A 20,907-nucleotide genomic window follows, 5' to 3' on the forward strand; every position below is an offset into this window, starting at 1 on the left:
ATCGGAAAGTTCGTGGAAAATTGTTCAAAACATCTGAATAGTATTGCTTTAAAATTCAACTCTTTTGAAAATAAAATTCATAATTTTCTGCTTCGCGAATCAACTTTTCAGAACTCTCAATGTACTTGTTTTTTTATTTTTCGAGCTTGATGAGTAACTCTAACGACGTATAAAAAAAAAGAAAGAAACATCCGATAAAAAATTGAATTTCACTATCAGGGAAAATATCCATTTCCAGACTTTCATTTATTAACATAAATTAATAATTCGGTCAGGAATTACAAAAATATCTGCTGTAATTAAAAAATTCAATTTTCTACAACGAATATATAGCTGTGACACAAGTCAGTCAAGATTAACTCGTTTTCGAAATATCTTTGATTAAAAAAATTCATCACACACGTACAAACATCCATCGGAAAATAGTCGGAGGTGATTATCCAGACCTCGAAACATCGAGATCTAGCAAAAAGTCAACCTTTCACTTTGTCAGTCTGACAACAACTTCTTTTTTCCCTGAAAATGTACGAACGGAAAGTGATGAAATTAAAATATCCCTCAAAACGACGGCTCAAAAGTATCCCGGAATATGAAACGTGGATGAATAAAATCCGACGTTTCCCAAGGAGATCCACCGAACCTGGGAAGACGGAGGGCGTCGGCGTCGGCGTCGCAAGCTCGAGTCGAGAGAGAGTATCGACGTCTTCAAGTCACATCCAGCTATGCAGGCGTAGCTATTATATGTATACATATACCATACATAGAGGGTTGTGTATGGGTGGCCGGAGGATCCCTTCTGGCAGCCTCCGTCACCCTCAGAGGCGAACCCCTCTTCTTCCCTTATTCCCTTCTCTTCACCCCCCCCCCCCCCCCGCCCCCTCCCCATCCCACCGACCCTTCCTCGAGTAACCCTTTCGCAAACATGGCTGCCAACGCCTTATTTCCGCCACCCTTATATTACGCGGCGTGGACTCTCCTTACAGCTTTTAACCCCCCGGGTTCGTATCTTATCTATATGTATAACGTATAACGTTACTCTATATTATTACACAGGTGCAGGGTAGCGTACGTTACTCGTTCCCTCATCCCGCGGGATGATATTCCCCCGTGGATCTTTACATTATTTTTTTTTTTATTCATGCACTTTGGTTCTCGTTTTTTACCGTTTAAACGTATACCGTTATAACATGAAGATTATTCTCGCGGCGATGTATGTATTCGGTTATTTATTTAAAGAAATTGTCAGACGTTAGTAAATAAAAAAAGACTCATTGTCCGAATATCTGTCTTCCGAAAAAAATAATCGAGACACACCGCAAAGTGAGATCGGACGATTATAAATAAAAATTCGTCTCTGTCTTAAAAGAATTTGAAATACAAACAGCAGTTTATAATTTGAATACTTTTTTCTATCTCAAACTTTTAATGAAAATTGGTGCAGATTAATGCTCGACTATCTTATAATAAAATCAACGAATCCCCAAGAGTCTATTATTCACTGGCCACTTTTCTGAAACAAACTCAAAAAAAAAAAGAAAAAAGAACATTACTTAAGAAGATCGAAGCTTGCAGGTGGAACACTTGCATCTGCATCCGGACCACTCTTTATGAACACAAAAGTTGAAACGCACACAATTTCTGTACGACCTATACACCATTCTAATGTAATTTAGCGAGAATCGCAGGATTTTACTGCACCCGCAACTCCCGTCTCCTAATTTTCTCTCTCTCTCTCCCTCCCTACCTCTCTCGCTTTGCTCCACCCGAAGACTAGGCGGTACCATCGGTCGAGTCCCGGGTCCGTCCGGTACGTCGGTGGTGTTTGGATGTTAGACCGCAGTTACAATATCGCTTGATTAGAAATGTACATATACGTGCAGCAGCGGTGGACCCGTTGAACCCGTTGCCGAGGGCGTTGGCGATAGTGAGGCGTCCGCCCGCTTCGAGGACATGCAAAATCCCAACCCGCGTCATCGTTGACGCACATCGACGAAACTTAGTTTCTAACTTGGTATCTTATCATTCAACGTATGAAATTTTTTTCGTTTCTCTATCCGGAGGCTATTCCAGCGGTATCGAAGACCGCGACATCTGGTGGTAGAAATTCAACGCTTCAATCGTACCGTATTTCGTTTTAAAACACATTGTTTTTCGCATTTTTTACCCTGAATCGATTTATCCTTATGAAAAAGAACTCCAACAGCTTGCACGGAGATTTTGGTACTCTGATATTTCTATTATTTATGATCCTAAACTGTCAGCTGACCGACTCTTACGACGCCATATTGTTTTGCCACACTGTTATTTTTCACCAGGCAATTGTTTCGGTAGTTCTTATCGAATACAAACTTTATTTCTAAAATCGAAATGCTGATACTCGGGATAAAATAACAGATTTCTTTTGTGTAAAAATAATTGAAACATTTCTAACGGCTGTGTAAATACGACGAATTTGATCTTTGTTTTCTTTTTTACTCTGATATTCCGAATTGTTAATTACCTTTCGTCACTTCAAAATTCATGAGAACAGAGAGTTATATATCTGACGATTTCTGCATTATCTACACAGCATATAAGTATGCATGTGCAGGCGCGAAAAGGCCTGCTAGAATTCCATGGTAGAAGTAGGTATAGAAAATTAGTTCAGCTTGTCCCGATTCCTGATGAGAATAATCGAGATGCATACAAGATTTCTACGAAAACTAGATCGAGTCTGGGAATAACGTGTATAATATAACATACATAAAAAAAAAATTGCATAGAACTATGAAGAAGGCATTTTTTTTATAAAAATTTATAGAAAATGTAATAAATGCTTCTCGTCGTCTTTTTGCAAACCTCTCTTACCCTAAGTATCAGTTGAAATTCATATTCCTTCAATTTTATAAAAGAGTGGTTTTAATGTGATACTTTTGATTGCTTGCGAATTTTTTAAATCCGTTATATTACTTTACTTTCCTCTTATACACACGTGGGAAAATCGTTTTCTCGATTCTCTTGGCGGGACAGTAACCTTGGTTTATTTTCAACCATTTCCTTTTCACGGCAAACTTTCTGGCTTGGCCGAGGTTAACGAAACGGAGTGAAATTAAATGAATATTACAGTGGTAATCCACTCAAAATTGCATACACTTACGAACCAACTAACGAACGAACGGAACGCTTCATCAAGTGTGCTTAAATGCAGTCTACAGACACGGCGAATAGTCTGTTATCACGTAGTACCAACGTAACGTGTGTGCTTTGTATGCAACAGCATGGGATGTCGAATTTGTCAGAAAAAGAAAAAAATTTCATTCATCGGTTGTATAATCATTCGACTGATGTTTACGAAAACAAAAAAATTCAACACAATTTTTTTCATCGCGTTCAAAGTAAGAGTTAAAAGAATAGATTTTTAATTTTTTAATTTTTGTTTTCCAATTCGTCTGATCGTTTTGATCTTCCGTTCGAAAATTGTACACCATGTACGCAGGGATATATACGTGTGGGAGTGAATCTGGGAAAGGAGCAGAGCGGCAACGTCGTCCTTCAACGTGTGATAAACAATTTAAGAGAACGACGCGGGTTTTGTGTGGATTGTATACCTGTACTACCCCGGTGTGTGTGTTTCTATATTTGTGTGACTTTACATGAGATGAGGTGCAATTTGCCAGCCGGTGGTTAAATATTTAAATAGCTGCAGCACAGAAATGGGCAGAACGAGGCTGTAGGTACGCCTAAAATAGACAATTTCGCGTCGGTAGATTTTCAAAATTTATAACAGTCTTGTATGCCGTTTGGGACGAAGAATCGCGACGAAACGTTAAGAAGATGAATAAAACAGTTTCAACTTACGGCTTCGGTTAAACAGAGCGAAAAATGGACGATCGGTGAAACACCGAGTGTAAGAGAGAGAGGGACAGAGATAAAGTGAAAGATAGAAAAGGGGTGAATTAGTGGCCAGACGGACAACCCTCTCAACGTCTGCCACCGACACCAACGACACCTCCTAGCCAAACACGTATTCCTTCCAAATGTAATTGCGGATTCGAATACTTAGATTATATAACTCATTGACGAGTCGTCGAACGATTTTTCGAAGTTCGCCCTCTTCGTTGATCAAAGACGCGAAAAATTCGAGTGTTTCATTTAATTCTTTGACAGTTTGAATCAATTCTTTTAAGCCTATCATGCATACATTTTTTTTTTTTTTTTTTACTTTTTAGTTCGCTGATTACGAATCTGAACTCGAAATTCGAAAGTTCAAAATACCGGATCGAATATGGCGGGAAAAATAAAAATGACAGGAACGAAAATTTTTTTCACGTGTATTAAGTTTGTGTATAAATGATAGTAATGTTTTTTTCTTCATTAGAAAAGAACGAATTTCTACACTTTGTTTACACGTGATATTTTTGCAATAAATAAATAAATTAGATGTTTTCTTTATTAGAGGTTTGAAAATATTTCAGGGACCGTGTGGAACGAAAAAACTCGGCAGTTGTTACCAAAAGTTACCAAAAAAAAATTATTTTAATAAATATAAAGCTGGCGTCCCAGCGTAAATTAAAGATAGATTGTTGATAAAAATTTCTTTTGCTCATCGTTCGGTTTGTTCTCGTGCTTGACTCGTTTTTATTTTTTATTTTTTGCGTTCTAGTTTCTACAAAGTCCTCGTAACGCGTAATAACGTGTAATTTATAATAATCACATACGTGTATAATAAATTACGTCGGAGATCGGCTATTTGCCGACTTGCTATACCGGAAGTGAGCGAGTGCGGAGCGAGCGATTGCATACATCGAACTATGTACATGATACCTGGTCATGTATGACGTTCAGTGATCATGTCTATGGTAGTTCCCATAAACGTTTGCTGCGTTACGTCTGAACAGACGTAGGTACATATATACTCGATGGAAGTGAAGTCCTTGCTTGTCTTTGAACTGGCTAAGTAATTACACCACTTGGTACACACGCATTTCCATCTCTCTCTCTCTCTATCGCTTATTTGGTTTAATTTGTTTTCCAGAAGTTGATCAGCGTCGAATTTACACTCCGAATAACCGTTTTGGTAATTTTTAAACACCTGGGGGTGAACAAAAAATTTGAGAACGAAGAAAGTGGAGCTTTTTTTCTTGGTAGGGGGGATGATTCATCCCTTGTTAAAATCCGTCACTTTGTTTCGAATTTATAACAACCAATGGCTAATCGTCTCCTAATCATGGGTCAATTAATGCCAGAGGATTCTTGGTCAGATGAGAAGATATTCCGTCTCTTTCGCTCGAATATATCCCATGGAAACACCGCGAGGGAACGCCTGTCATTTCCTAATAATTACGCTATTTCCGCAGCCTCTCTAATACACAATCTACGTCGTTGTAGGTATAAGCTGCCGCTCGACATTTCCCTTGCTCTAGACTACGTGGGTATAATCAGCTTTCACCGAGCAATCTAAGAGACGGAGAGAAACCTTGATACCAGGTGTTTCATATTTTCGCAGATATTGTTTTTTTGCATCTTTAATTCTAAGCTGTTTACTTTCTCTGCGAATCATTTGAAATTTTCTCTTCCAAAAACTATTTTACGATCGATTAATGAAAGTTGGTCGGAAAAGTAATGTAGAATATTCAAACATCTTGACATTTATGAGGATGAGGATAGAAAAACAAAAGAAAAAGAAGAGCTGCTTTGTACGTTAGGTATTGGAAAGAAAGTTTCGAAGATGAATTTTTTTTTGCCTCTGTTAAATCAAAATGTTCAAAGGAATTCGTTGGTTACGTGCAGGAAGGGATTGAGAATTTTCGGTTTGACAGAATTTCGCTGAACCATTGAGCCGTGAAATGTACCCTTTTCTTGAGTTTTTTGGGGAGCGAGGGAAAGGGAGAATGCGAGAGAGGGAGGAGAGAGAGAGAGAGGTTTCCTACCCTCGTGTATGCGCAGGGGTTGAAAACTTTATTCGGCGGGAAAATTTGTAACTCTACCGTGTCTCTCTTTCGCTAACTTCGAAGCATATATTATACCTCCTACTTGAAAATCAAGACTGTTTATGTACATATATGCGTATGTGCCATGCGTATGTAACATGTATGTACATGTATTGTATATGCGTACGCATATTGCGAATCGTGAAGTTATTCGAGTGTTCAGCAAATGGTGTACCTACTCGGTGTAACCGGTTCATTAAACACTACCAACCTATGTTTATGCGAATATACCCGCGTTCATGTTCGACTCATTTAACGCTCCTGCTCTGCCCCTTTCGTCTGTCTTCTTCACGTCTATTAAGCTGACACAACCAAATGAGCAAAGTCATAAAAACAAATATAGTAATTTTATAGTAAAATTTTCTTGCTGCAGATGTTGATTTTTTTTTTTTTGGTATATCGCGATTGTGCTGACTCGATACCTTTGGTGAGCTAGCACAATAACCCAAATTTGGTCTGTATACGTTTAATCAGGGAAGCAAAATTTATTACTGCTTTGTTACTGATTTCCTGTCCTGGTTTTCATTTCATTGTGCCACTCATTTTTGAAAGAATTAATATTTTGCCGATTCGAGAAAAAACTTGACAAGTTCAACTAACGGGCTTGCTACATTCAAATACCACTTGACTATTCTATGTAAGCTCTTTGCTGCTGCAGTGAAAATTTTTCATTTGACAGTTAAAATTCTTGCTGTGACTTTATTGACATAGTACATTTTTTTTTCATGTGTTTGTGTCAAGTTATCAGTGTTGAGTCAGCACAATTACACATTTTCTGTTTAAAATGGGTGGTGCAACAAAACTGAAAGTAGGGCAATAAATTCATCATGAAAGATGATCAAATTTTACCACCTTGATTAAAGATAAGAAAAAAGAAATATGTCTTTTATTGTAATAGCTCAAGTATATCAAGTCAACTTTCAGCTTTCATCTGAATTAGAACGAACAGTGTAAATCAATGAGTTCTTTGATGAAAATATGAAAAAATGCTGTACCCTATTCTCAGCTCATGTTTGTCGTGGAATACTTTTTCGAATGGATTAATCAAGAGGTGCCGGATTAGAAAATGAAGCTGCACGGTTGCCTGGCAACGTTAGAAATTCCATTCGAAGAAAAAGCGTCGGTAGACGGGCAAGTTGGTGAAGGTAGGTGCCGAGCGACCGACGAAGCTAGTTGCTGCCCGGCTCGGACGCCTCTGGGGTTTTGATTGATTAGAGGGTAGAGAGAAGAGGTTCGGTTCAACTCTTGCCCCGGAGGGTGTGCGCCGGGGTTAGTTCAGGCTGTGGCGCCAGGCCCCTGGGTCATTTGGTGGTGGATGGCCCAGAGCTGGCGAGGGGGGGAAGCGGGACCTGGAGCTGGACCTTGCTCCAGGATGCTGAGGCGCCACAGTTTATAATAGTTGGCGTGTGCCGCCCAACCCCGAAACCCCCGGGTCAGAACGCCCCCCCTTCCAACTTCCACGCGGAGTTGCTTAAACCTAACATAGACGACCGCCCCCACTGCCAACGGTTAAGTCTTGTCCGTCGTTTCCGCTACCCATTTTCGACTCAAGGGAAATGTCACCGGAGACCGGAAAAAGAGAAGCCGAGCATTGATGGAACACCATCTTGGACAGTAGTCAAAGAAAGTTAGGGAAATCGTGTCTCGTCATTATCTGTGGTTCCATTTTCTGATGGAAAAAGAGAGACCGTGCAATGATGGAACACCATCTTGGACAGTAGTCAAATAAAGTTACAGACAGTGTACCGAGCATATCATGTTCAGTTATTCCAACGTATGCCGTAAGACATCGTGAAGATGCAGGGCATGAACCAAAATCCATTTACGACATAACCGGATTATCTATCAACTATCTCTAATGACTAGAAATCGTCATTGATGAGATATAATACCGAACGTTCGTGCATGGCTGGAGGAAAGATCTAGTATTGTCTGTTGCGGTCGCGCGGCGAGTGTGGCTATCATAATTCTGCGTTATCTATGGAAATTCTAAACCGTATACTAAATAACTACAGTGTGTAGGTGTACACGTAGGTGAGAGGAAATACCCATCCTCCAGCTATACCTCAAAACTATGCAATTCGCCGGGTCTCGTCGTAAACACCCGTACCTGATGCACACCAACCTAATAGGTATAGCCAGGGTCAGGTTAGGTTCGAATCACCCTCTCCAACACGAAATTTCTTAAAATCAAGCACGCAAGTTGGTTGCGTCAACAAGCATCGAAATACCCCAAAGCTCATTCTACTTTGTTTTCACCAGTGAGACTTCCAGTCCGATTCAGAAGTTTGTCTAGTTTCGACGCGTTGTCATATCTACACAGAAACCATCCAGATCATGTGCGCTTCGTGATACGCAGAGATGATAGTTTTTGTTCGTTGGGCAGTTGGTACGGTACCAAAGAATGCTGTCATTATCTTTATCGAAGAAGGTGTAGCGACGCGTGATGATTGGAAAAAGATCGAGCGAGGAACTTGGAGGATAGAACGGGGGTTCGGAGAAAAGTCTGTGGGTCTACAGCGACAAATGGGTTTCATCGACACGACGACGTCGCTGCGGATGATGAGATCTGCTGGCTTGCATCCTGATGAGACCATTAGGATGGCTTGATAAGTCCATAATATTGTCTGCCCCATACCCAACCTTACGCGGCGACGCCATCGCCATCGCCTAGTATAACTCGACCCTATTTCAGTTAGATTAGCAAGAAGATAGAATGCCGCCGCTGGTGTTGCCGCCCCTCCTCCTCCTCCTTCTCCTCCACCTCTATCTCCTCCTCCTCCTCCTCTTCGTGCATGCTTCTCGTAAAGTTCGCTGGTTACCAATAACGCTCTCCACTTTGACACTAAACACAAACCTGATAGAACTAACCCTCCTGGTCTGCTTGGCTACCGGAGAACCGATATCTCAAACCAACTCACCTCTGTCTTAGTTCCCACACTTTATACACGCCCCTATTTCGCGTCATAATGTCGCTTCACATCATCCCAAAGAACTGAAAAAATCCTGAACTTGATGCATTTACAGACAACATGTCAGAGTCGTTTGAAGTTTTTTTTAGATCGCTAGGATTACTGACATCTTTTCGAAATGAAGTGGTATCTTTCCAAGCCTTCAACATTGCGAACATCTCACAAAATGTCGTGCGAATGAACCATAAAAATTCTGGAAAATCACCTGATGTTAAAGTTCAAGAACCATCTGAAGTCTTCCGGTGGATTTTGGAAGGTGGGTTGTTTGTAGGAGATATCGAGATGTGGAAGAGGGCCGAATAGGTATCTTAACGTTCCTGTACACATGAGTCGGGATCGCGTTGGCGTAACGTAGCGGAATGACGGTGCGGTTTACCCGGAAAATGGCGTCTGCCTCTCCGAAATAATATCCATAATAATCGGCGGAGGGCCCAAGCCGCGGAGCGATAGCCGGGCGGAGTAGTGAGAGAGGATTCGGGGGGGTGGTAGAGAAGCGGAAAGGGTATTAAGGGTGGGGTCCTCCTAAACCGAACCCGCGGACCGCAACTCAATTCTATCTTGATCAATCAAGCAGCCGGGTTTCCCGAGTTATCTCCTCCCCCCTCCTTTCGCTCTCTACCTCTCTCACCTCCTCTTTTCTAGGTTATGTCACGCCACGAACGGCAAACGGGGTACGAAAAATTTGGAAATTGTTGGGAAAGGATCTCAGACGGAAACCGACATATCGAGACTTGGGTCCGCGTTATTGCTGCAGGCATCTAGGAGATCCCGAGAGCTAAGGGGGCTCCATTGCTCGCCGCAAACCCGACTTCTCTCGGGCCGAAAGAGATATGGCGGATATTTGTCAGGCTAACAAGGTGTTGGGTTCCCGTGCCAAGAACCTCAACATCTGTAACGCTCAGAGTTAATTTGCCACCCCTATACGGGTTACGTCATAACACCAAGCGCTGAGGATCCTCCACTTGCTGTACAGATTTTATATCCAGCTTGACTTGCACAGTTTTCTCGGACGATTCGTATTATCGTTTATTCGAAAATTCCAGGTAGCACACTTGTGCAGAGGATGACTACCATTCGTCTACTAAAATTCGATGTTTTGACAAATTGAAAAAATTGTTGGAAAAAAATAGACGAAAGGTTGGCTATTTTTGAATAGCTATAGATGGTCAAAAAACTGGATTTGACGTCGACATGCAGTATACTTGACGTTAAATATGTTCTCTGAAATACCAAGTATCAGGTAATTTGACTATACAACCCGTTGTAACTTTGTTCCATTGGATATCAAGTCAACTAAAAACCAACATTGTGCTAGATGGTAATTGCTATGACTTGTGACAGTTGAGACCATTTCTGCGGAAAGCCATCATGGACTTCCAATTCTTTCGCTCGCAAAGATCTCGCAGTTTTTCGTACCCTCACTTTACCCGGCATTGAAACGCGCGCGGATTGAGGCGTAGGGGTGGTTTAATTGAGAGCGTTGCGTGCGGAAATCGGGGGGATGGGGGAGGAAGTAATATGTGAGATTCCGCATCAGGAGCCGAACCGAACCGGACCGAGGTGGGTGGAGAAATCGAGTTGCAATTCTATCGCAATTCTAGGGAGCAATTGGGGCGCTCGCTTTGTTTCACGCCGTGCAGGAGAAGGAGGAGGGTGCAAGCCGCCCTGGAGATAATGGAATTTGTTACCGACAAGTGCCAATAACTGACGCGAGCTTGTTAGCAACGTTTAATCGCGTTACTCGCTTCCCCGCCGTGTTCCGGGACCACCTTCTTTAATTCGGCTGAATTTCACCCGTTTTATTTAATGCTCACCCGTTAATTACCGCCAACGCTTCGCCCAGATTTCCACCTTTTTTTTTTCATTCAGCCCTCTCCGTTTCATTTCTCTTTGCTTCTTTTCGCTCGCTTCTATCAAAGGAAGTTGCACTTGTATCTAATTCACTGCACCGGGAATTGTTTAATTACAAATTATACGTGATCCGATTTGTGCGGTATTAATTAATCGCTGGTTTAGTTGTAAGGCTTCTGATTTCTCGCCACTTTTTTTTTTTTTTACCGGAATTTAAGAATTCTCGACTTAAATGCGAGATAAAATTAAACTTATTAATGTTCATCAACATTTATTATCCGTTTGATAAAACTGGAGCATTTGATTTGGAAATTCAAATTATTTTCCCCCTCATATTTCGATTTAAAGCTCGACAAGTGTAAATTTATTAGCAGCTACTTCACATCACGTTGAGATTCAGTTAGAACCTCTCAAATCTTTCTAAAACGTGACATATCAAGACAAGTATGAAATGGTGATTGGCGTACATAATCTGCTGGTATGCCGTCGGTTCGTCATGTTGAATTGAATCGCTGAAAAATTTTGCACACATGTTTAATTCAAACGCCCATTACGACCAATTAGCCAAAGGTCAATCATCCGCGTTGTGCGCAGAAACCCCGTCGAAATATCGGTTGGCGCCATCTATCTAAGGGTGGTTGAAACTCTATGGATCCTCGGCTCTTCGTCAGTAATGCAAGAACGCTGCAGACTCCACTGCGAAATTAGTTATCAACGGAGCGAGCAGTCTTTTCATCCCGTCAAAGAGAATTCGAGTCTACAGTTGTCTTGTTTTTGAAAAAATTCATTAAAAGAGGCTACAAAGAAGGGGCGGCATGTGTGAACAAATAAAATAACAAAGATCGTGTACGGTATTGTTCCAGTAAAATTATTCCTTTATTAAATCGTATGAACAATTGTTATTAATGCATGGAAAACATTTCGTTACAAATTAACGAGCAGAATGAATTAAGGAGAAATATAAGAAAACCGATCATCCAACGAATCGACAATAAAGAAATTTTTAAATCAAGCGACTGTCATTCGGACCAATTTTTTTTACTTTTGTCACAACTTTGTTGCGGTAATGCCGACAAACTGATTTCGCGGATTGTTTCCACAATTCGAAACAACTCTCGAGTTTAGATTCAGATTAGGTTGGGTTAAGTTACGTTAGGTTAGGTTAGTCGGGTGGTGACCGGGACCACTTGGGACAAGGCTCGAGTTGTCGTTGGCGGGTTTGCGTTCAAAAAATCGGGTATGCGCGCGCAGCGTCTTCATTGATCGGGCTTCAGGGTGGTTACGTTACGTATACCAGCAGCAGCAACCAGCAGCCATCCTTTCTCTTCGTCGTTTATATATTCCCACCTCGAACGACCTCGAAGAGGAGAAGAGAAGGGGTTGCGGTGACGGTGATGTTCACCGGGTGATTCTCGCTTCCTCTCCCCGCCGTTCGACTTACTAGACCGCTGCAGGGCGGGGCCCAAGAATCGGCTTTTAATCCTGAAAAAAGATGAAGAAAATTGAAAAAAGCAACAGACAAAAAAAAAAAAATCTAAATTAAAACTCGAAAAATTGCATTTTTTTCTCGACGTTTATCTCTCCGTTTTTTTTTCTTCCTTTCGTACGGACACCAAACACAAAAAAAAAAAAATAAAAAAATTGTACAATCAATATTATAGCTTACAACGAATTTCTGTGAAAGTAGTATAAAAAAATGAAAGTACAAAAAAACACAGTCAATTTTACATTTTTATTGGTATCTTATTATAAATTTTTGCCACGATCGTCCGAGCAACAGGTTATACATTAAATTTATCATTTTTATTTTCCTCCCATTCGTTTTCCTGAAAACGATGAAACGAATCAAGATTTATGTCCACGATCCTCGATTCGCGCTCACACACACACACGCATATACTTCAACTCCCTAACCCCTGTCACGTTGAATTTGTACCGGTACCATTATGTGCACGTACATGTACGTGAATATGGCGCGCGATCGTCCGCGCGAAAACGGAATTGAACGTTTTTAAACGAATCTTTACGTCACGGGGTCAACCTGTTGCGCGACTGCATCGCGCGTGTGTATAGAAGAAAAGAAAAGAGAAGAAAGAAAAAAAAAAAGAAAGATTTTTAAAAAAAGTCGAAAGTTAAAGGACGTAAAATAAAAAGAAAGAACAAATAAAGTTGCGGGAAAAAATAAACGCAGTGTTTTACTTATTTTTTTCGTTCATTAGACCCGGAGTTTTTTCTCCGAATCTTGCACACCCCTAAACGCGATAAAATATGCAACCTCTAATTAATCGTATCAATGGGAATTAACGTCGCTTCGGTTTTCTATCCTCAAAAAAATCTAGCATAGATAGGTACAGCCTATGTTGTAACGATACGAATAGATAGAAAATAAAACAATTGGGATAGTCGAACGAGGGATCAAAGTGACGAGACTTGGTGGAAATTTTGAGTCTCAACTTCGAGGGGCGGCGGGGGGATGAGATTCGGTGGAGAATCCGAAAAATTCAAGCTCACCGTCCGATTTCCCGCCTGAACCGCAATAGAATTTTTCGAACCTAGATGAGAACGAATAGCTGTTACCCCTTCAGCGTGGGCGGGGTGGGGTGGGTTCAAAATTCAAGCATCAATTCCGGAGGCACCGTTTCACCCCTACGGTACACGTCCGACCTACCCTGCAGGACCCGACGCAATTAGGAACCGGCCGCCCCTTCTGTCCTATTCTGGTTTCTATGCTATCCTGACTTCCCTTATTCGAGACCGAGGCTGGAAACCCTCCGCAACCGAAATGCCGGTCGGCACCCGCAACCCCCTGCAAACCCGTCCTCCTCCATCAGCCATCGCACCACCAACAACTCCTCTTCTCTCCTCTCCTCTCCTCTCCTCTCTCCTCTCCTCGCCTCTCTCTCTCTCTCTCTATCTCTCTTTCTCTCTCCAGGCGGACGTGATCCAACGGCAGAACCGAGCAGGAGAGACCACCGCCAACTACACACGCGTTTTTAGAGTTACCAGAGTGGGAGAGCGAATTCAGCCATCGTCGTCATGGTTACACGTGGGGGTGGTCAGCCAGGGGTGGGGAACGCTCGTACAGTCCTTGCAAAATTTCGTAAAACTCATCCGCCGTCCGTGGCTGTAACCGGGAACCAGACGCATCGGTTGAGACGATTCGAGGATAAAAAACGGCATGCGACTCCTTTGAATGGGGTGGTTTTATAACTTTTGGAACTGATTTTACATACCCTGAATCTCACTCACTCGGAAACTTTAACAGCGGTGACGCTACTTCTGATGCAACACCGCTTCCCGCCCCCTACTCCATCCCCCCCCCCTCACCACCGCCACTTCATATCCTCACTCACGTTTTACTCTTTCTATGAGGTGCAGCAGCGGTTCTGTTTATTTCGGTTAAGTGTCTCCACCGATTAATAACGCCTCCGAATTTAACCTTTTGAATTATTTTTATCACACCAGCGGATTCTCTTGTTACGCACGCTTTAACCTCCGTTTTACTTCTTCTTCTTCTTTTTCTTCTTCTATCATGGTGTCCAATGGCCCTTGAAACTATCCTTGAATTTTTCTTGCGTCCTGGAAATATTTTATTTTCAATGTCCTTGAATAAACTGGAAATGTCCTTGAATTTGTTACGGATTTTTCACCGGACACCATGCGTCTATACATGCTGCAGTTGATTTATATACTCGACTATCCCATCCTCAACATCAATTTTGTCGCGATCGTTCAAAGAGACCACCATATAACTAATTGAGTCATACTTTCGTTTTCCATCTTTCAATTGCATGAAACTTGAAACAAAGTTGCACCAGATTCAATTGCAATATTACACACGAGCAATGATGCTGGGAGTGTACGGTCGAAAATCAGTGGAATACAATCATCTATTCCTAGTACGATCGTCTCGATTTGTGGACTATCGATACGGAATCAGTTTTATTCGTAACTCGATTAAACCAACCCCACGATTCTGCCAACAACATGAAAAACGATTGATCTTGCGTTCGAAAAATTGACGTTAACGAAGCCGCAATCACGCGGGCTTTCAGGTAAACGTTTATAGGATCGAGTTTGGTCAGGGTGCCTAACGATCTGAAAAAAAACTGAACATTTCTAAATGTCGTGAAATTCAATGCGACCCTAAAAAAGTCATGAAATTGTCATGATATTTTACCAATGATATTGAAAATGACAAAAATTTTTAGGTTAATTAGTACCTCGGATGCTAATTAAAAAATTTTTTTTTCAATCTTGATTTTCTTGTGTAGATGGATCGATTTAAAGAAATTATAATGATGTTTTTTCATTCTACCTACCTACGGAACACATTGTTACATTTGTTGCGCGTAAGGTGATCTGAATTTCGAAAGATCAAGACGTGTAACGTCAAGCTGCTTGCTATGCTCTGAACATTTGGCAAATGACATTTAAAATTTATATAATACAGTTGTGGATAGTCGAAAAATCCTTATTTTCTTTCTGAAAAAACCTTAAATGTCATTATGTCCTGGTCGGCGAAAAAAAGTAGACCATATCCGTGAAAATTTCCACCCCATTCAACCTGGCGTCGGGGCTGTTGTTTTGTGTTTTCGGTACTTGAGAGAAAGCGTCGGGACGTCTGCACAACTGCGTCGGTAGGGTTATACCGTAGGTACGGAAAGCCGCGAGATAAACCGCAGCGGCCGGTAGCGGCATAGAAGCGTTAAAATTTGTACTCCTGGACAGCTGTGTGAACGCAGCAGCAAACCGGCAATCGGGGGAGTGAGAGGTGGGATAAACGAGTTAGAATTACGCTGAGCGTTAATGTCTGCAGTTTGAACCTGTGGACGAACGGTGACTGGATGCGGAACCGGATTCCGGAGGAGTTAGACGTCCGTGCTAAAACCTAAATACTACCCTCGGCCGAAGCCACCGGAACACGTCCCACAATCGAATCGCGAAACGCCTGCATTTCCACCCTCGCGGATATTACGCTCGAATTAACCACCACCACCGACGACGACGACGACGACGACGACGACGACGTTAAGCGTCGTCGTACCGCATTGTTGCAATTTATGCAGCCGAAACGAAACGTCCTCGTACCTCATTCACTCCGTACACCTTTATAGGTACCCACGATAAGTTGGACGTTCGGAATTTCTGCAGTTTGAGAAAATTCAGGTGCTCCGACGCTTCGCGCGGTTGAAACGTATGCGGGGGATGAAAACCTCACCACTTCCCGTGAGGCGGGGGTCTGCTGTCCCAGTTATAGAAAAATTGATTGTTTTCGTTCGGGGATTCCCTCCACCACGTGTTCGGTGCGCCGGTGTCCATGGCCCTGGCCCTGGCCCTGACTCTGTCCCTCCACACCCCCGAGCACGCGATTCAACAACCCTTGCCTGCTGGTTTATTATACTTTCATTCTTCACGTCCCGGGAGGCTGCGTGCCAAATTCCTCTGTGAAAGGACGCGTTAATAATTTTTTTGTTCTATTGCTTCTTTTTTTCTTTTCCCCTTTGGGGAAATTTTTTTTCGATTCTTCTTTTGTTTTTACTAACCCCCCATCCCGTTTGGGTTATCTGATATACCGTGTTATCGGTTTAATCGCAACTGCAGCGGCTCCGTAATTATCTAATGCATGGGATTTTTTTTTTTTTTTTTTAGAAATGAAAAACCTGTGTCAGAATTCGAAAATATAATATATAAATATTTTTTTTTGTACTGTAATTACGACCGTAAGGAGATTAGAGAGATATGATGAGGTTATGTAAACCAACCTAGAAGTCGTCTCGAATTTCGTTTTACCTTTGAAACCCGATGAAAAAATAAAAAAACGTAAAACAAACACTGGAATTTTTAGCATCCTTGTCATGAACTTTACTCTTGTTGGAACTTTATAAAATCTAATTGAAATATGATTACGAAATCTGGACGACATTTTTTTTTTTTTTTCACAGATCGATGACATGGTGGAACAACTACAAAAATTGCAAGAAAAAACGACAAAATTCTTCTGGTCTCGACGTCTACTTTGCTACGAAAAGCGGAATACTTTGTTTTTCTTCGTCTTCATTTCTCGAAATTCGTAAGTTGAATATCACCATTAACCATAATTAGCAGTAAGGAGAAATTATATGAAATAATAATGTCGAAAAATGTGTACCGAAAAAACAAAACAAACAATATTTCATTGTCGTGATGCAGTTTCGAGGGATGTTTAAAGCTTCGAGTCTCTAGCTGATCCGGAAATTTGTTTAAAAAATCGATCGCAAAATTTCCACCGAAAAAACAAAAAAAAACAGAGAAGAAATTGAGCTGGTAAAAACGTGATAATAAAATATAATCATTCGAATAGCCATAATCGTGAAAATTATCGTAGATAATACTTTGCCCAAATACAAGTCCTCTATTATATTTAGGGAGCGACGTATTTTCGAATCGCGAAGAGTCACCCTGCAACGGCAATGTAGGCTAGTCCCTGAAAATCATCTAGATAATCTTCTAGTACACTAGCGGCACGGGTCGGCGAGGTTATGGGTGAGCATCTATCGCGATCGAGGGGCGGATGCGGGGTAGGTTGAGGGTTGCGAATTACGGGAGTACACACACGGACGCACACGCGTTACTTCGGGGGTGGTGGGGGTTGAATTTGCGGGGGTGTAAGTCCGCGCTTCGACTACGCCGGCGAGCGCTACGGTAGGTAGTCGGGCGCTAGTAGGTGAGAGAGTCGAAGGCGGAGTTTGCCCCTCCACCCCCGTCGAGCACCCCTTCCTTCCACCCCAAACCCCTCCGGCAACCGGCAAAACGTACGCCTCTCTTCGACGGCGTGCCGTGCAGCCCAGCGGCATTAGCTAAGCTTTTCTCTTTATTGATTTTTGTCAAAAGCGCTTGCGCGCCTAGCCTCTCTCGGTTTATACCTACCTACCTACCTCTACCCACCTTTGCCACCCTAGCGCACTACACGCAACACTATTATACCGACGGCGTTGTATAGCTAGGTGAGCGACCACCACCACCACCGCCCCCGCTATCCCAGATCGCCTCCACGATCATCCCCCGAAGATCCTGATACGAAGCTCGACTTTCCCGCGCTGCCGAAAAGTCTGAGTATGTATTTTTTCTTTTTGTTTTTGTTTTGAACGCTTACCACCACTCTGGCTGTTTTCAGTTTTTTCAAATAGTTGGTTTTACTTTATATACATTCGCGATTTTTTGTTTTTTATTCACGGGAGAGGGAGAATTTGATGAAGAAATTAACAGCCACTTGTACGAAAAAATAATTATTCGATTTTTAACACTTAGAATGGATAGATTGGGGTACGTTTGTACCGCGCGGGGATTTCAAATCATTCGTCGAAACAGAGATCGCTAGGAATTAAGCCGGGCTTTGGGACAAATTTTGACATACTTTTGGAATTTTACATGATATTTAAATGGTACCGACGTTTTCCTCATTAGAAAAAAAAAACTTCCCCACTTATAACTATGATAATCGTGATCGATCGCGAACGTTTGCCCCCCCCTCCCTCCCCGTGTATTGTTAGGTACCTAGTTAAAAAAAATTAGCGTACCTCTGTTTCAGGGTCAACTGAAATATTCACCTTGCGCACAGGCAACCCTTTTTCCAGATATTGAAAAGAGGCAAAAACTAGGTTGCCTGAGAGCAAGCGTTCGTTTATAGTTTCTAGAAATCCTATATCGATACTGTGACTTGAAATAATCACGTCATCTTCTCGTTTCTTCTATCAATTTCAATTGTATCACATGCGAGGCATTTTTTTTTTTTTTCTTATGTAATTACTAGGATTTGCTTTGGATTAAATATTACATATAAGCGAGAATCGAGACGGAATTTTCACGCCCTCAAATTATATAAGCTTCTTCGCTCTCTTCGCACACGAACGCGACACACGCTCATACACACGAATACATATGTGCGCGCATAATTCTACTCCCCCATAACGCGGTGGACAGGAATATAATTAAAATCAAGGGACACGCAATTAATACGGCCGTCAGTTAAGTCAAGTCTATCGTAAATATGCCTTATAGTAATTTTAAGCAGTAGGTGTTACCGAGCGTTTATATTCATTTCTCGATTAAATATTAATTACTCATTCTTCGTCCTATTTACATATCGTATCATATTATTATTTCACGTTCATCTCAATTTTCGTTTTTCTTTTTCGTTCGCGCTTACACATTTTTTTCTCATAGTTTCCTGCATATTTTATAATAACCGTGATTATAACAATTTTTATTTCAAATATTCCCAACTATCCAATGATTGTCATATTATATTTAATGGTTACTTCTTTTCATCGCGTTAATTTTCAACTCGTCGCGCGTACAATTGACTTTTAAGTTCTTGTGCAACACGAATCGAGAATCGAAGTAGAAAATTTGCGATTCGCAATGATCGATGATCGTAAATCCATACCTAAGTACACGCATTACACAGCTGTGTATCAGAGACAAATTTCCCACCTTCGCTACCTATTAATTATTCACCATCCCCCAATGATCCCCGTAAAGAATAAAAAGCAAATTCACCTGTCCCCGCCTCTTCCTCCTCTCTCCTCTCTCTCTCTCTCCTCTAATTTCATCATCGTTTCGCCCTCTCCTTCTCCCTCTCCCTCGTCATCATCATCTCTCTTTTTCCCTTTCTCCATCCCTCTTTCCATCCTGCTCTCTTTATCCGCATTGGCTGTGCACTCGGGTACTCGCCTCCTCATCCTCGTACGCGGCGTCGACTGCAGCAGACTGGCTCGTTGTTTTTGAAATCATCATCATCGTCATCATCATCATCATCATCGTTGTCGTCGTCGTCGTCGTCGTCGTCGTGACGCGCGCGCGTGTGCCTCACTTGCACGTACAATACGAGTACACTCACAGAACGACAGACACGACGGTTCCGTAGTTTCCCTCCCCCCCTTGCCTCCAACCCGCCGAAAACCCTCTCGCTGCACTTTGTCATCAATCATTGAACGCGGCCGGGCTCTGCCTCCTCTACCTCCTCCGCCACCGCCGCCTCCGCCGCTACCGGTTGCGGAACCTGCCTGCATTGCGTATATGACGAAGTATTACACACGGAGAATTCATCATATTATGGATTATAAAATGACGGATTTAGAGAGAGCGTTGAATTTTACTTGTATATACATCGTATGTACTTATACATGGTATATACATATACAGATATGTTACAATGACGAGGTCATCGCTCGGTGAGAGGAACGCGGAATTTGGAATCGCGGAGATTCGAAAGGCGTCTGATTCTTCCGCGTATCATTACGACCCTTTGATACTCGCAACCCGGTTTCTAAGGTCGATTTTGAGTGACAGAGAGGCGGCCGGGTCGCCTACCTACCGTCGCGAGTAAAAACGCAACACTGAATATCTCGTTGAGGACGAGCTAGCCGCTCGGATGCAGCAGCGGGGTATCGGTGCATGGGTGTGAGGATATATTGAATTCGTGTTGGTGTATGCTGCGTCGAACCGCCGCCCGTCCACCTACGCCCCTTGTCCGCAAACGTATGATTGGCAACAATCGGCACCGCGGCTCGTCTCTATATACAACGGTGATCGAGAATTCGTTTGTTTCAGAATCCCCCTGCACGTATGCATATGCATGCATGCAACCCGCGCACAGACACGGATACTTTGCCGCTCCTTCTTGCTTCTTTTTTCGCGAGGCGCGAGTCGCGGCGTTGAAAGGAGAGAGACAGAGAGAGAGAGAGAAAGATAGCGAGAGAGAGGGAGGGAGGGAAAAAAAAAAGTTTGCGGAAAAAAAAAAGAAAATTTTAAAAAACCAACGACAACATTGAATAAAGACGGAGAAACGATAGGGAAAGAGAGGGGCTACTAGGAAAAAGAAGAGGGTGACACCGATTTTTTTTGTTTCCTTCTTTCTCACATCGAATAACTTCTCACTCCCGGTTTTCCTCCCTCGCTGTGCGGTGTGTGGGTGTTTTTTTTTTTTTTCCCCCGTTACGTAGTTTTCTTCTTTTTATTCTCGCCTTTTTGTATTTGTTTGTTTTTTTTTTCCGTTCGCTTTATTTTCATACCTTTCTCTCCTCGTCGCGGCTCGTCAATGAACCGATATGGTATTATATGTATACGAACGT

At 42.2% G+C, this 20,907-nt stretch overlaps 1 long non-coding RNA gene across 1 annotated transcript in view; it reads left to right on the top strand.

Moving 5' to 3' along the window:
- The window catches only part of LOC124186014, a 125,020-nt gene that overhangs the window by 54,634 nt on the left and 49,479 nt on the right, over nucleotides 1–20,907 (top strand). The window contains exon 5 of the long non-coding RNA XR_006871530.1: nucleotides 16,738–16,865. This is a non-coding gene — a long non-coding RNA (uncharacterized LOC124186014). The remainder of the gene's footprint in view (nucleotides 1–16,737; nucleotides 16,866–20,907) is intronic.

This window comes from Neodiprion fabricii, chromosome 7 (assembly GCF_021155785.1).
Source record: "Neodiprion fabricii isolate iyNeoFabr1 chromosome 7, iyNeoFabr1.1, whole genome shotgun sequence".
In the NCBI taxonomy this organism is placed as follows: Eukaryota; Metazoa; Arthropoda; class Insecta; order Hymenoptera; family Diprionidae; genus Neodiprion; species Neodiprion fabricii.